Source organism: Rattus norvegicus, chromosome 16, assembly GCF_021556685.1.
Source record: "Rattus norvegicus strain SHRSP/BbbUtx chromosome 16, alternate assembly SHRSP_T2T, whole genome shotgun sequence".
NCBI classification, from domain to species: Eukaryota; Metazoa; Chordata; class Mammalia; order Rodentia; family Muridae; genus Rattus; species Rattus norvegicus.
Window position 1 is genome coordinate 30,849,403 of NC_141549.1, and position 17,121 is coordinate 30,866,523.

The 17,121-nt window shown below is 44.6% G+C and overlaps 1 protein-coding gene across 2 annotated transcripts in view; it reads left to right on the forward strand.

Annotated features, from left to right (window-relative positions):
* LOC148000510 (uncharacterized) overlaps window positions 1-17,121 on the forward strand; it is a 52,166-nt gene continuing 35,045 nt past the window's right edge. Inside the window, exons 1-2 of one of the 2 annotated variants that reach the window (XR_015639785.1) lie at window positions 1-151; window positions 715-789. The gene's annotated coding sequence lies outside the window, so the exon portion shown is untranslated. The remainder of the gene's footprint in view (window positions 152-714; window positions 790-17,121) is intronic. The other variant, XM_087589422.1, reaches the window with a different exon arrangement.

The following is a 17,121-nucleotide window of genomic DNA, read 5'->3' on the forward strand; positions in this document are numbered from 1 at the left end:
GTAGGGTGAAGCTGGTACTCACGGGGGCTGAGGGATGAAGCTGGGGCTCCACTCTCAGATGATGGAGATGAAGCTAGCACTCGCCTTTAGGGATGGATCTGGGGCTCAGTCCAGGATCCCAGCCCATGGAATGGTGCTGCCCATATTTAGGGTAAGTCTTCCTATTTCATTCTAATCTAAAAGCTCCCTCTACGCCTCCCCACAGGTTTGTTTCCATGGTGACTCTAAAGCCCATCAAGTTGACACTCAAGATTAATCACCACAATCATAGAGTTATGTAACCTAGAGCCAAAGAGGCTGAGAACCTGAGGGCTCCTGGGCAAGCCTGCTGAGTGCCTTGTGGTTTATCACGCCATCACCTCACGGCAGACTGTCCTGCACAAGTAGCTCTCAGAAGTAACCTACGTTTTCCCTTTGTTCGCCTGCCATTGCTCTTCTGCAAGAAATCAGTCACGGCCAAATGTTTGTTGATTCTGTATAATTTCCTGAAAGTCTGGGGAGGAGTGTGGGGTCTTCACCTGTTTCTGTTTTGCTGGCGATGCCCCCTTCTCTCCTCCATATATCTCTAATTGGCTAAAAACCCAAAGGAACAGTCCTCCTTTTTTTCTGTGTAGGTGTGAATTGACTGAGCAATTTCTTGATGCCCTAGCCCTTCCCCAAATAGTTTATCAAAATATTATTTATTGTTTTACTTTTGTTTTGGGTCTCATGTAGCCCAGGTTGGACTCCAAATAAGTATGAGGCCAAGGACAACATTGAACTTCTGATCCTCCTGCCTCCACCTCGCCAGTAAGTACTGGGAGTGTAGGTGTGTGTCACCAATCCCCTCAGGCCTTCCCCAACATTTCTTCCCTACAAGGGAAGAACTCTTTTTTCTTATTATAAATTAATATAACATAATAACGTTTCAGTGCGACATTATCATGCAGGAAAGTACTGTGCTAGATCATACCCCCCCCAACTCCTTCTGTTCCCTTACTATCCCCCCAACTGGTCCCCCTTTTACATTCATAGATGTGTGATGGGAGGGGCGGGGTGGAGGAGTCACCAGAGTATCACCATGCACATGTGGAGATTAGAGGACAACCTCTAGAATCAGTTCTTTCCGTCCACTATTTGGGTCCCTACACCACACCAGTAGCTGCCTCCTAGATTCAAGCAATGGAGTCAGGGCAGGTCGTGTTTTTGGCCACTGTGAATGATGTAGAAGCTTCCAGGCGACTGGCAAAGCACGCAGATGTTTAGTGGCGCAGTTCCTATGCCTCCCACTGAGCGGCGCTGTTCCCCTGTTAGTCAGACAGAGATAATTCTGCTGCATGCTATCAAATTCTCAGTTGCTGGCTAAGCCCTTAAGACGATGGTCCCGCTTCCTTTCGGGGGTCTATTTGAAGAGGCTTTCAAAGTGACTTCTAAGGAAGCGTAGACTTTGAAAAGAACTTAGTGTCGCACTTGATGATAGGACGTTGATAGATCCAAATGTCTAAAGACAGAATTCAATTAATTTTTCATCTTTTTGCTGGCTTAGAACTCACTATGCAGAACAAGCTGGCCTCCTTTGGACGATTCTTCTGCCAAGTGCTGAAATTGCAGTCTCACTACCATACCAAAAGATGGAATTTTAAAATGTAAGAGTTTCATGGGACAGAGTATTACACGCTTAAAATCTCTGGCACTCGAGAAGCTGAGGCAGGAGGATCATTTGAGCCTAAAAGCTAGAGTCCAGTCTGGGTAATATAGTGAACTGGGCATTCACAGCCCATGGGTAAGGAGGAGACTTCAATTACCGGTGCCAATCTCACCATCAGTGGGACACCAAGGCCAGACTTTTGAGTTCTGCATTAGCAGTCACAGTATGCCTTACTGTGAGGGGACAGAAGCAAGAAGCCAGGGTGAACCACCAAAATTAAAGAATATTTCAAACCTGTGGTTTTGAAGCATGACATTCTAGATGACTTTACTTTTCCTTTAACAAGACCAGGAAAAAAATTGATATTCATGACATATACACTAATATCAAGCACTGATATTACAGTCATGAATATTACATTCATTCTGCAGAAAAGAAAACCAAGACTTAGATAAGGTAGAGGCTTTGGCCACTCAGAGCTCCAGCAAAATGTAAGCTCACATGAGAACAAAGTTCTAGACTTTTCACCACCTATGACAAGATGTGATTTGACTGGCAATGCACCCGCCCCCAAAGGCCCACATGTTTGAATACTAGGTCAGCAGTTAGTGGAACTGTTTGGGAAGGATGAGGAGGTGTGGTCTTGTTGGAGGAGCTGTGTCACTGGAGCTGGTTTTGAGGATTCAGAAGACTAGCACCATTCCCAGTGTGCTCTCTCTGTGTTTCTTGTTTGTGGAACTGGGTGTGAGCTCTCAGTGGCTGCTCCAGTGCATTGTCTGCCTAACTGTGGCCAGGCTCCCATCCATGGGGGTGATGGTCTCCCAGCTCTCAGGAACCATAGTCTTATATAAATCCTTCCTTTTATAAGTTGTCTCGGTCATAGTGTTTATAGTATGGAAAGGTGAATTTTTCTTCATTTTGTTTTTTTTTAAATTTGTGTGTGTGTGTGTGTGTGTGTGTGTGTGTCTGTAGGTCAGAGGTCAACTTCTGCTACTATCTTCAGAAACACTGTCCACTTCCCTTGACACAAGATCTGTCATTGCTTATGTATGTGAGTGATTTTAGTTTTATGTATATCCATGCACTATGTGAGGTCTGGAGCTCAGGGAGACCAGAAGAGGTGGTTGGATCTCCTGGAACTGGAGCCATGGCTGCTTGTGTACAACTATATGGATACTGGGAACTGAATCCTAGCCTTCTGGAAAAACAGTGCTCTTAACCAGTGAGCTATCTCTCCTGTCCCCTGCTTTGCTTGTTTGAGACAGAAGCTCACTATTCCAAGCTGGAAGAAAAAACTTATTGTATGATGTAGGCTGGCCTCACACTTGTGTGGATCCTCCTTCTGCAGCCTCCTAAGTGTTGGAATTACAGGTTTATATCATCAAAGAAAGCAAAATAATGCATTTAATTTTGAAGACTCTCTCTCACACACATACACATGCACACACACACGCACGCACACACATGCACACATGCACGCGTGCATGTGTGCACTCCTAGAGAACCACCTGCTGCCTCCTGAGAGCAGGAACTGCGGGCATGCACCACTACATCCAGACACTTGCCATTCTCTGACATACAGTGTACATTGAACACAGAAAGGTGTGTACTTTGAACACAGGAAGGTGGATGTTTCTAATGGAAGAAAATGTTTTCATCTTTTCAAAATTATGTTTTGAGATTTTTTATTTATATGTATGTATATGTGTATACATGCCTATGCCATGTGTGTGCCCAGGTGCCCACAGGGCAAAAGAGAGCATTAGATGCGCCAGAGTTGAAGTTACAGGAGCTCTAAGTTACCCAGCATGTGCTGGGAGCTAAACTTGGGTCCTATGGAAGAGAAGAGGATATTGTCTTAGTGGCCAACCCGAGCCTTCTTCTCAGCCCTTTCTGAAATGATTTTAAAATTGCAAGATTGAGACAATAGAATAAGATTGCTATGTGACTGAAGAACATGATTTTGCACATGTATTCTTTAAATTTTTCAATATTGTTTTCATAGAGAAATCTTAGGTGACAAATTTTTTATTAGATTTATTCACTTTATTTTATGTGTGAGTCGTTTTGCCTGAGTGTGTGTATGTGTGTGTGTGTGCATGTGTATGTGTGTGTGTATGTGTATGTGTGTGTATGTGTGTGTGTATATGTATATGTGTGTGTATGTGTGTATGTGTGTATGTGTATGTGTGTGTGTATGTGTATGTGTATGGGTATGTGTATGTGTGTATGTGTATGTGTATGTGTGTATGTATGTGTTGTATGTGTGTGTTTGTGTATGTGTATGTGTATGTGTGTATGTGTATGTGTATGTGTGTGTATGTATGTATGTGTATGTGTGTATATGTGTATGTGTGTGTATGTGTGTGTATATGTTTATGTGTGTGTATGTGTATGTGTGTGTGTAAGTGTATATGAATGTGGGTGTGGTTGTGAATGTGGACGTAGATGTTTGCACCATGTGTGTTTGGTAGTCATGAATGTCAGACAGGGCACTGAATACCCTGTAACTGGCGTTATCAATAGATGAGCCACGGGGTTGGGGATTTAGCTCAGTGGTAGAGCGCTTGCCTAACAAGCGCAAGGCCCTGGGTTCGGTCCCCAGCTCCGAAAAAAAGAAAAAAGAAAAAAAAATAGATGAGCCACCCTGTGTGTTCTAGGAATCAAACCCAGATCCTCTGAAAGAGCAACAAGTACCTTGAATCTCTGAACCACCATCCAGCTCCATGTGATTGAAAATTTTAAGTCATGAATGGAAAACAAGTTCACTTAAGGCTTTAACTACTGTCCCCACCCCATATTTCAACTGGATATATCTAAATAATTGCAAATTTTAGGGAGTTTCATAGCTTGCTCCAGGAAAGAGATGCAGTGATTTTGCATGTGAGCATACACCTACATAATAAAAACAGAGGCATAGTATTGAGGCTAAGGGATTCCAAAACATTCTCCGACCTTTGAGGACACCAGGCATACATGTGGTGCATGCATGCAAAATATCCATATCCATAAAATAAAAAAAAAATAAAAAGTTTGAGATTGAAAAAATGTCTCCCAGAAAGGATTTGTAGAATTATTACATTATTTCCCTCTCCCTTGCTATTTTTAACTAAATTTGGGAGTTTGACATGCTTGGGGGTAACTTGCACCTGTATAGATAGTTTAACCTGGTTTAAGATTGTGAGTGTGTGGGGTTGGGGATTTAGCTCAGTGGTAGAGCGCTTGCCTAGCAAGCGCAAGGCCCTGGGTTCGGTCCCCAGCTCCGAAAAAAAAAGAAAAAAGAGAAAGAAAGTGTGTGTGTGTGTGTGTGTGTGTGTGTGTGTGTGTGTGTGTGCGCGCGCGCGCGCGCGCGCACGTGAGCATGCATGCTCAGGAAACATACAGGAGTGGTTGTTGGATCCCCCTGGACCTGGATCCAGTAGCCAGGAGCCAAACTCCAATCCTCTGAAAGAACAGCAAATGCTCTAAGAAGCAAGCTGTCCCCCAGCCCCTCCCTCAGCATTCTGATGAGCTTTTCAAATACCCCTCAGAATTAGATAACAGCGACAGGATGAATCAAAGCTAAGTCGTTTGAACTCCAGTATTATAAACACTCCCCCTTGCTGCATCTACTTATGAAATAACATTTAAGGTTTTCTGTCATCTGTTTCTAAAAAAGGAAGGAAAGGGAAATGATTTGCAAGTGTTTGAAATATGGTGTTTATATTTAGATTAGGATTGGATCTCACATTTCTGCAGTTTCTATGGTTTGGGGGGAAAGACTTGGCTAGTTATTGTTGCTCTCACGGATGAAAAAAACCCACTTCACTTTTCTACTACTTTTTAATATGTACATGTATGTACATGTGTACCTGAATGGGAATGTACATCACATACACAAAGGAGCTCAGAGAGGTCAGAAAAGGCGTCAGGTACCCTAGAACTGGGGCTACAGAAGGTTGTGAGTGCCATGTGGGTGCCGGCACCAAACCCCAGTCTTCTGCAAGAGCACCAAGTGCGCATCAGGTCTGAACCTTCTCTCCAGCCCCATACTTTCTACCCTTCTTTCCTGAGGATTCCTCCACACCATCAGATAGAAAACACCCTTTGCTCCCCGAATCCTGACTTCACGTGTGTTACAAGACCGGCTGCCTCACTGTGATGAACCGTTTACCTCAAACTTCATTCTACAAGACCTTTGCTCTAGCAGGCACAAGAGCAACGGCAGCAGCAATACTGGTGACTAGTCAGAGACGTGAATTCTGGGGCTCTGCTTCAGTCTTTGGGAGTGAGGTGGAGTGGGGGGTGGGACTGGAGTGGGGGTGGAGTTGACTGGGGATGGGGGTACAGTGGAGGTGGGGAGGAGTGAAGGTGGGGGTGGGGTGGAAGTGGAGGTGGGTGGAGGTGGGGTTAGAGTTGGGGTGGGGGTTGGGGGGGGATGAGGTGGAGTGCAGGTGGGGGTGGGGTTTGGTTGTGTTACAGTGTCTCGCACAGCCTAGGCTAGCTTCAAACTCACCACACAGTTGAGATTGAAGTTTAGTTTTGTTTTGTTTTGGAGATAAGGTTTCTCTGTATAACCCTGGCTGTCCTGGAACTCACTCAGTAGACCAGGCTGGCCTCGAACTCAAAGATCTGCCTGCCTCTGCCTCACACTTAAAGGCTTGCAGCACTCTCTTTTGGGCTGAGATTGACTTTGAACTCCTACTCTTCCTGCAGAATCTGAGGGTTACACCTGTGGAGACTTAGAGGCCCAGCAATGTTTCCCTGTGCAGTTCAGCACCTTGGTTGTGTCCTGAATGTTCAAGTTTTAGTACCTAAGACTCATAAGTACCTAAGACTTTAGTACTTAAGATGTGTTAGTGAGGGGTTGGGGATTTAGTTCAGTGGTAGAGCGCTTGCCTAGGAAGTGCAAGGCCCTGGGTTTGGTCCCCAGCTCTGAAAAAAAAAGAACAAAAAAAAAAAAAAAAAAAAAAAAGATGTGTTAGTGAATTTGTTAAAAGAACAACAACAAAAAAAAGTTTTGTTTCATCTATTTGCAAAAAGTCAAGTGGATCCACATTTAACATAATTCCAAAATACTTGGGAAATAAAAACGTGTGAACTGTGCAATTATAAATATTCTCCTGTAAGGGTCCAAGAATCGCTGAGGGAAGACCTCAGACTCAGAGAGTATGCAAACACAAAGAGCGTTTATTCTGTAGAAGCAACCAGCACTCAGGGGTTGACCATTCTTTGAAATGTCGACCCCAGACAAAGGCACACAGGGCTTCTTACAGGGACCGGTGTGGGGGTGGGGACTTTCTAGAGGGATTAGGTAATCTACAATTTCATTGGTGGGTGCTAGGGGGGTCACATGTCATCAGTGGGCTGCATCCCTGTGTCATGAACGTTCAACCATTGGATGAGGTAGGGCTGCACAGTGCAGATGAACCATTCTGAGATAAGACATTCCCCCATTTTTTGTGGTTATCCTCAGGCTGTTCATTGGGAGGGGGGTTTATGAACTTCTTCTGGATTTTATGGTCTGTCCCTGGAGCTGGGGCCTCACGACCTTTTTTTGAAATCAGGCCTGGGATTTAGCTCAGTGGTAGACCCTGGGTTCTGTCCCCAGCTCCGAAAAAAAGAAAAAAGAAAAAAAAAAAAAAAAGAAATCAGGCCTGGTCTTTAAATGAAGACAAACGGGGGTTAATGTCATCCTTTCACTTTCTGGAGAAAAGCAGAAAGGTAATAACTTTCTTTTCAAGTGGCCATGAGGGCCTGAAAACTTGGAGCTAGCCCAGAGCCAAGCCATCACACAGGCCCTGTTAGCTTTAGTCATAAAATGGATGAAAAACCCATTTCCTACCCCTGTGCTGCTATTACCCTGTCCCAGACTGTTTATACTTTGTACCGGGACTTGTTCTGTTTATTTGTTTGTGGTTGTTTATTTTGTGGTGTTGTCTCACAGCCCAGGCTGGCCTGCAGCTCCTGCCTGCAGTTCTTAGCCCAGGCTGGCCTGCAGCTCCTGCCTGCAGTTCTTAGCCCAGGTTGGCCTGCAGCTCCTGCCTGCAGTTCCCATGGACTGGGATCACTGCTCAAGCCACAGTCCTGGTGCTCCTGGGTATTTCTGTGGCTTTGTAAGCAATTTCTTTGTTTCAGCCTCAATTCCCATCCCAGTCTATTTTCTATACATTAGTCACAGTGATCTGTAAGAAGCAAAGAAATCAAATTATGATGTTCCTTTGTTCGGAATACTCAAATGGCTTTGCCCTCACACTGAATAAAATCAGGCTCCGTTCCGGGCCTTTCAGGCCATGAGACTTTCTGTCACTTACTTGAGTCTGAGAGGTTCTAGCTCTCCGCCCACGGGATTCTTACAAAGGCATGCTGGTCCTACAGCATTCGGATAAGGCATTTAAGGTAACGTACCTTAGAACTGACTACTGAGGGAAGAAAAAAAATCCTGAGCCTCCACATTTCAGCTTCACAAAGGAGACTGCAGGGAGAAGGAAGTAACTAACCAAGCCCACCTGCTTTTAAACTTTGAGGTGTTCCTCCCCCAAATACCCACACTACAGCCACAGCCACACCCACCATACAGTACTAGGGCCCAGATTCAAGACCTTGCCCATGCTAGGCAAATACTTTACCCTCGAAGGACATAATAAAAGTCTCCCCCAGCGGTGGTGTCATTGCCCCTTCAGCCTCAGCATTCAGAGGTAGAGTCAAGGGGATCTCTGAGTTTTAGGCCAGCCTGGTCTACAGACTGAGTTCCAGGACAGCCAAGGCTACAGAGAGAAACCCTGTCTCAAAAAACCAAAACAAACAAAAGGAAGCTGGCCCAGCTTCTCATTGACCTTTGTTAGCTTTTTTTTTTTTTTTTTTGTTCTTTTTTTCGGAGCTGGGGACCGAACCCAGGGCCTTGCGCTTCCTAGGTAAGCGCTCTACCACTGAGCTAAATCCCCAGCCCCTTGTTAGCTTTTTTTAGGTTAACATCCAGTGTTTCAGCATGGCATCGTCTGTCATGCATTTGTGTCACTATACTTTGTCCTTGTCTGTTCCTTCTTCAATTGCCCTTCCTGACTGTCCCTCCAACTGAGTCCCTTACCCCAGTTAGTTTTTCTTTTTGAAACACTGCCTAGTGAGGTAGTGCAAGCTAGCCTTGACCTTGGCACAGAGCCCAGTCTCCTCTTGACTTCACAGTACTCTGAGCACGGGGATTACAGGCCCACGCCACCATGGTTGCTTTATTATTTTATTTTATTTCATTTATTGCTGACCCCCTTACAGGCTGACACCCAGATCGTCCTTTTCTTTAGTAAGTGGAAACACTAACCATAGCTACCTTACAGAGTTGTAGAAAAATTCTAAAGGAGTTAGTAGCACACTAGATAAAGTACTTACAACTTTTTCATTCTTTGAGACAGGGTCTCTCCGTATAGCCCTGTTTGTCCTGGAACTGAGGCTGGTCTCAAACTCAGAGATCCACCTGCCTCTACCTCCCGTATGCTGGCACTAAAGACATTTGTCACCAGTGCCAGGCTTACTTACAACCATTGTCCATGCTTGGGAGGCATTTCATAGGCAGCCATTCACACAGGCTAGGACAAGGTTGGGCAAGCTTATCTTGGAAAATGTTGATGAAGAGTGAGAGGTGATCGAAACTGTCTATGGAGTTTGCAAAGTTCACAATCCTCCACAATCATCGAACCACCGGGATGGCGAGATGGCCCAGTGGGTGTGGCTAAAGGTGCTTGCTGTGTAAGCACAGCACCCTGTGTTCTAGCCTATAAAACTCCATCTGTAAGGGTGAAGGAGAGAACCAATTCCACAGAGATCTCTTCTGACCTTCATTTCTGTGCCTAAGCGTAAAAGAAAGAGGTGGTGGGGAAGAAATTGTGTGTGCACATGCGTGTGCCATAAACAAACAAGGACATGAAAGCAGGCTTCTCCTTGCAATACACTTGGGTGTGTCCCTAGTCTCAAAAGTCAGACTCTTTTACATTTTCCTTCAAAAGGATATTTATTTTTCACTGATTTTTTTTTCCAGTGGTGGAGTACGCCATTAATCCCAACTCTTGTGGGCAGAGGAAGGTGGATCTATGTGAGTTTGAGGTCACCCTGGTCTAGAGGGAGTTCCAGGACAGCCAGAACTACACAGAAAAACCCTGTCTTTATAAACCAAACCAAAACAAAACAAAACAAAACAAAACTAAAAACAAACAAAAAAGCAAACAATTCATATATTTTGATCATATTTCCCCTCCCCCAACTCCTCCCAGATCCTCCCTACCCGTCTATCACCCAACTTCATGTTCTCATTCTCTCTTTTGCAAAAACAAATACTGCACTAGAACAGTGTCCATCTTGTGTTGGCCAACGACTGGGCATGGGGCCTGCCCGGATTATTGTTGATATAACCAATGGCACTCTATTGGAGAAAACTGGTTTTTCTTTTGCCAGCAGGCATCAATCAGGAACGGCTTCCTAGTTAGGAGTGAGACACCACGTCCACTTCCCTCTCCCAGTGCCACCACCCTGTCTGGCTTAAAGCTGGGCAGACCTTGTGCGGTCACAGTCTCTCTTTTCATGTGTATTTTGGTCCTGCTGTGTGTGGAGAACACGGTTTCTGTGGAGTCATCTACCACCTCCGCTCTTGCAATCTTTCCATCTCCTCTTCTGCATCTGTCCCTGAGCTCTGAAGTGACACATTTAATAAAGATATCATTTTTAAGGACGAGCACTCCAAGGTCTCTCACTCTCTGCACATTGTCTCTGTGTTAATTGCCAGCTACTGCAAGAGGAAGTTTCTCCAAAGCCAGGGCTGAGCAATACTCTGGTCTATGGCTACAGCAATAATACAGAATGATCATGATAAGTTGTTTGGAAGATCTAGCTGGAGAGTGAAGATTGACCCTTCACCCTTGACTCTTGACCCAAGAACAGTACTGAAGAAATGGCTCAGTGGTTAAGGTCACTTGCTATGCAAGCATGAGGACCTGAGTTCAGATCCCCAGCACCCATGTAATAAGCTGGTATGGCTGTGCATACCAATAACCCCTATGCTGTTGGGGACAGGGATGGAAGAATCACTGGGGTTTGCGGGCTGCCCACCTACTTCCAGGTTTGGTGAGATACCCTGTCACAAGGGAATAAGGCAGGTGCTGATAGAGCAGGACTCCATATGGTCTTCTCTAGCTTCTGCATGTACATGCATCATAAGACATACCTGAAAACACACTTGCACATTCACTGCACAGAGAGAGAGAGAGAGAAAGAGAGAGAGAAAGAGAGACACACACAGAAAAAGAGACACAGAGACAGAGAGAGAGAGACAGAGAGAGAGACACAGAGAGACAGAGAGAGACAGAGACACACAGAGACACAGAGACAGAGAGAGAGACAAACCCATGTTTCAGGGATATACAGTAAACTAGAGTGACAGTCTGTAACATTACCATGAACCAAGTATTTCACCAGATTTCTCATCTCCCCCCACTGAACACCTTTGTTTCTCCAGCAGTGTGGTTGCCATTGTTCCCTTTTGTTTTCGGTGCTGGGATGGAACCTAGCACTGGGTTGGGACAGTCACTGTGCAGGTTAGACTGTGCTCAAGTCTTTCTTAGCCTACGGATTAGCGAACTTCCAGCAGGGCTCTTCATTGACAATGAGGGTTCACTCCTTTGTGCACAGATGCCCATGGCATTAATGGTCACATAAGCAGATTTGTAGAGAGCAAGAGTTTTCAGGAGACACATCTGAGAAATCAAAAGGCTTTCCTTGGCAGGGTGTGGTGATAGAAGCTTGTATTCCTAACACTAGGAAGGTGGCGTCAGGAGGATTCAGAAACAGTGTTAGCTTCATAGCAAGTTCAAGGCCAGCCTGGACTATGTAAGACCCTGTGTCCACACACAAATAAGTAAAACAATGAAACAATAACAAGAAAAACCGTGGCAGGGCTAAAGAAGAGCCTCAGCTGTTAGAGCAATTATTGCCAAAGATCTGGGTTCAGATCCCACCCACCCAGTGGTCTACAACCGCCTGTAACTCCAGATCCAATGCTTTCCTCAGGCTCCCACAAGCACTAGGTACACACACGGTACATACACAAAGGCCAAATACTCATATACATAAATTACAATATATCTAAATTTGTTTTTTAAATGGGGTTCATGTTATAGTAATCATCAAGGTTCGATCCATATAAAATCAGAAAATTAACGCTTGCGAGTTCTACATTTTTCTATCCTTACAACCCCCTCGCCAGGAAAAAATAATGCACTGACAGCCTTGACTGAAAATCAATGCTGCCAGCCTGGTCTACAGAGTGAGCTCTAGAACAGCCAAGGCTACACAGAGAGACTCTGTCTTGACAACACCCCCTCCCCCCAAAAAAGGCCACCCAAAATCTCAATGTTCAGTGTTTTCTTTCAGACATGAAGAAAGCAAGGAGCCTACTCAGTCATAACTAATAAAAAAAAAAGATTTGATCTGGGTGTGAAGGTGCATTCCTTTTAATACCTGCACTACAGGTGGTGAGTTCTAAATAGGGAGAGTCAGCCTGAAAACAAACAAAAAGATATGGGTCTGTTAGTTGAAGTCTTTGGATGAGCTGACAGGAAGACTGACTAGGGACTAGCACTCAGGATAACAGAGGCTCTGTTACTGGCTGAGTCTCAGGTGTCCACTAGACTTTTCCATCCTATCATTTAAATAATGAAGAGCCAACAGAAGCAGAAGCCAAATGCCTTTATCATGCAGACACGAGACTACAGGACTCGAACAAAGCCCTCTTCTGCACACAGCATCACTTCCGGGAGTCCAGTTTGTCGAAGTTTGCCTTAAGAAGGGATTTTAAAAGTGGTGTATGAGGGGCAGGGGGAGGGCTCAGTGTGTAAAGTGCTTACTACACAAGCATGTGTTTGTACTCCCACTGCTAGAAGGTGCTCAAGATAGATGGATCCTACGGGGTTGCTGGCCAGATAGCCTAGCTGAGAATGTCTCAAGTAAGTTCCATGTTTAGTGATATGGAGAGACTCCATCTCAGAAAGTAAGGTAGTAAGTAATAGAAGAAGGTGTCTAACATTAACCTCTGGATTCCACACGCACATGCACATGTGTACACAGACACATACCCCACACACTTGTTGTACTGGCTGGTTTCCTGTGTCAAGTTGACACAAGCTACATACAGTCGGCACAGACAAAGGAGCCTCAGTTGAGGAAATGCCGCCATGAGACCCAGCTGTAAGGCATTTTCTCAACTTGTGATTAGTAAGGGAGGGCCCAACCTATGGTGGGTGGTATCATCCTTGCTTGGTCTGAGGGTCCTGGGTTCTATAAGAAAGCAGGCTGAGCAAGGCAGGGAAGGCAAGTCAGGAAGTAGTATCCCCCACAGCCTCTGCCTCAGCAACTGCCTCCAGGTTCCTGCCCTGCCCTAACTTCCTCCAATGAAGGACTAGGATCTGGAATCAGAAACTGGATCAACTCTTTCCTCCCCAGCTTACTTTTTGGTCTTGGTGTTTCGTTGCAGCAGTGGAAACCCTAAGACATGCGTGTACTTACTTGTAAAAGGTTGCCTGTGAGGGGTTGGGGATTTAGCTCAGTGGTAGAGCGCTTGCCTAGCAATCGCAAGGCCCTGGGTTCGGTCCCCAGCTCCGAAAAATAGAAAAAAAAAAAAAAAAGGTTGCCTGTGGGGAAAAATGTAGCCCGGTTGGTAGGAGGCATGACTGACATTCACAAAGGCCCTGGTTCAGTTCCTAGCACCACACAAACTGGGCACAGTGACACAAAAGAGGTAGAGGCAGGAGGATCTGAAGATCTTATTTGGTTACCTCAAAAGTTTGAGGCTATCCTGAGCTACATTTGTGAACTTGTTGTGGTCCAAAAATCACCTACCGACCTGCCTCAGGTCAGCCTTTGGGCATGATTTGAGAGACTGTCTTGGTTGCACTAACTTACGTAGGAAGACTCAGTCCACTTTGGGCAGCACCATTCTCTGGGTTTCAGTCCTGGGTTCTATAAGAGTAGAGAAAATGAGTGGAGTATTAGGGACACATGATTCACCTTCTCTCACCCTGGGGGTATAAATCTAGCCATCGGTTTCAAGCTCTAGCTTCTGTACCTTCACACAGTGAAGGACTAGAGCCCGGCATCTTAGCTAAAGTAAAGCCTTTCTCCCCTAGGTTGCTTTCTTATCACAGCATCAGCAATGAAAACAGGACACCAGCAGAGCAGAAGCATTTACATCTCATTTATGATTGTATATTCAACATGGTCAGCTTGCTCAGGTTTTCACTGCCATGGCCGTCCCTCCATCTTGGACTGTAGAGTCTAAAACCTTGAACCAAATAAAACCTCCCTCTTTCAGTCACCTTTGTTACTGTAACAAGTTGGGGGGGGGGGGAATGAACACAACTACCAAATGACTGGGTTCCTACCACTTGGCCATCTCTTGCACTTTCATTGGTACAGTCCCTCGTATGGCCCCTCCCCCACTTCATGTCCATCCTCACATTTATCTATAATTTGACAAGAATTCACAGTTGGTTTTTTGTTTTGTTTTGCTTTGCTTTGCTTAGTTTTTGTTGTTGTTTTGTCTGTTTGTTTCTTGTGACAGTAGCCCAGGCTGGCCTCAACATCCATATGTAGCAGAGGGTGACCCCGGACCTGATGCTCCTGCCTCCTCCTCCCAAGCGATAGAACCTTGGGTATTTGATAATATGTCTGGTGGAACACGGTGTTAATTAAGCCCTGTCCCTTTTCAGTGTGACAGTTGTGCTTTATACACATCTGCATAACAGGTTTAAAAACCCTGTGACTAACACAAGGTCTCTCATTTACCTGCCCTCTCCCTAGTTCTCTAAGCCTGTGCACATCATTTACGACCCTATGACTTCTGCTCCTCCACAAACCATCTACCATCTTTCCCTTACACTACAAATACCATCCAAGGAAATATCAAACACCATCTCTGCCTGGGCAACATGGAGGACGCTGTGTCAGCTGACAGATTTGCACCAGCTCTACCTTTTGCAATGGAACCTCATGACCCTCCTCCAACAGGAGCTCAGCCTCCTCACTCGTAAACCAAGTCCGATCGTACCACCTAGGCTTCTTTCAAGAACCACCTAGGATAATTGTGAGGTGGTGTCTTATAAACTGCTAGGTTACAGCAGTAATATGAAAATTCAAAAGGACAGCTAAAAATCAAGAACTGCTGGCTGGAATGTGATATTTATCTGGAATAGCATGCATCAAACAAAATAGTTTTTATTTAAATAAAGTAAGTACGTAAGTAAGTAAGTAAGTAAGTAAGTAAGTAAGTAAGTAAGTAAGCAAAACCAGACTTAATAAAAATGCCTGACTTGTCAATGTACCACCCTGCTAGTCCCTGGCTCTTTCCTGAGAATTCATTCTGTGCCCAGCATCTCGGTTCATCATGACAAGAAAATCCCAGCTCCTTAGAAGTTGGCAGGCAAAATTCTTGTCTCTGGGGATATTTAAATCTTTCTTGGCTCATGATTGTTCCCTCTTGGGTGTTGAAATGAAACGATGCCTCCCAGCCTCTTGAAATAGAGCTGTAAGAAACACTCTCCGTGCTCGGGGTTTGACAAAACAATCTTCATAAATCACAGATGTAATGAGCTGTGGTCACAGGGCACAGCTTCAAGGTCTCTCGAATTTCCTACTTTGGTTTTAGGTTCTGGCTGTTTGGATATTCTCTCTCTCTCTCTCTCTCTCTCTCTCTCTCTCTCTCTCTCTCTCCCTCCCTCCCTCCTACTTTTAATTAACTGAGGATATTGACTTGATATTTTTTTTCCTATGTTTTCCTCCTAATGCTTTTTTTCCTATGCTTCCCTCCCCACTGTTCTGTCAGACCATCTGTCAGAATTTTTTTCTGGCTTCTTTGAAGCACCATGCGATTCCCCCCACCCCTTACCCGTTATTAAAAAATATACACAAATGACACACAAATATATTATCATTGCAAGTAGTTCACACAGTACTAAATTTATAAGGATTGATCATAACTTACCTCGTTCCCACTCCTAATTTTCCTCCAGAGTTAACTGTCACCGACAGTTTCAGCCATCTCCCTCACTTCTTTTTTCTGCACACAGATATCATAGACGCACACATCTGCTACACATGACTTGGTGATGTATGCTCACTTTATTGCCTTTTTATTAGGTTGGTATGCACAGTAATGTGTTTTATTATAGCATTGGCACACATATTTGTTCTCCTTCACCCTTCTTTCACACTGTGTCCCCTGCCAAGATGCCTTCCCATCCCCCCCCCTTTTTTTTTATTGAGACAGTCTCATGTAGCCCAGGCTGGTCCCAATTTCACTCTGCAGCTGAAGATGGCCTGTCACTCCAATTGTCCTGCCTCCGTCTCCTGGGTGCTCGGATTAGAGGCATGCGCCACCATGACCAGCTTTTGGTCTCAGACTTTTACTGGTTCCTTACCTTCCTATCAGTACTTTATCACTCCATGTTGCTAGCTGCTCTTTGAGATAGAAAATGGCGGCAGGATTGTATTTGTGCCTATGCGGATTTCAGAATGTAGAGAAGGGTGAGAAGGTGGTTCTCACTTATAATCCTAACAATTGAGAACTTGGGGGTGGTGGGGGGGAAGGGAGTTATTTATCCTTGGTCAAACAATAGGCTTAAAGCCAGCCTGGGCTTAATTTCATGATAAAAGAAAATGGGAAAAGACATGAACAAACTCAATGCATCCCAGGATAGATCCCTAGAGAGGAAGTGCTGGGTTAAACAGATCTCTAGCAGGTACACTTTTGTCTTTATTGTTGTTTTTGAGACAGAGGCTCACTGTTCAGCTCAGGCTACCCTCAAACCCATACTCCTCCTGTCTCAGCTAACCTCAAACAATTGTATGTCCCTTAGCTGGTGATAATATACAATTAATGAAGACAAATAATTTCTGTAAAATTTCTTCCACTAGAATACCCAGAGCTTCAACTAGAGACTGACGTATCATCAGCATCCAAATGTCTTGGTTTAACTTGTTTAATTACTTAAAACCATATTAAAATTGTGTTTCCCAGTGACGAGGATTGAACCTGAAACCTTTCCTCATAAATTTTATCTATTATTTTAAGAAATTCAGAAAGAGATATACATTTAATAAGTGATGAAAATGAAGTAATCTTAACGGCCAAGCAAGAACTGAGACACCGTGAATACCCTGAGAAGGTAGTTTGAGATTGAGAACACGCCAAGAAAAAAACACAACCAAGGCCATATTTAACAAAACAGTGGAAAGAGTCTTAGTAAATGCTCTCTAATATGTAAGTCAACCTTTCCTGGGTATTTTAGCTACAAGAAGAGGGAAAGGCTTACTGGGAGAGGGCCATGAGATGACCCTGCCACTGTTGGTAGGTGATAGTTCAGGACAAATGAACTTTCAGATTATGAGAACCAAGGCTGGAGGAAAGGTCCCCCAGTGAGAATGCTTGCTGTGCAAGCAAGAGGGCCTGAGTCCTGATCCCAACCTGGCATAGTGGGCTG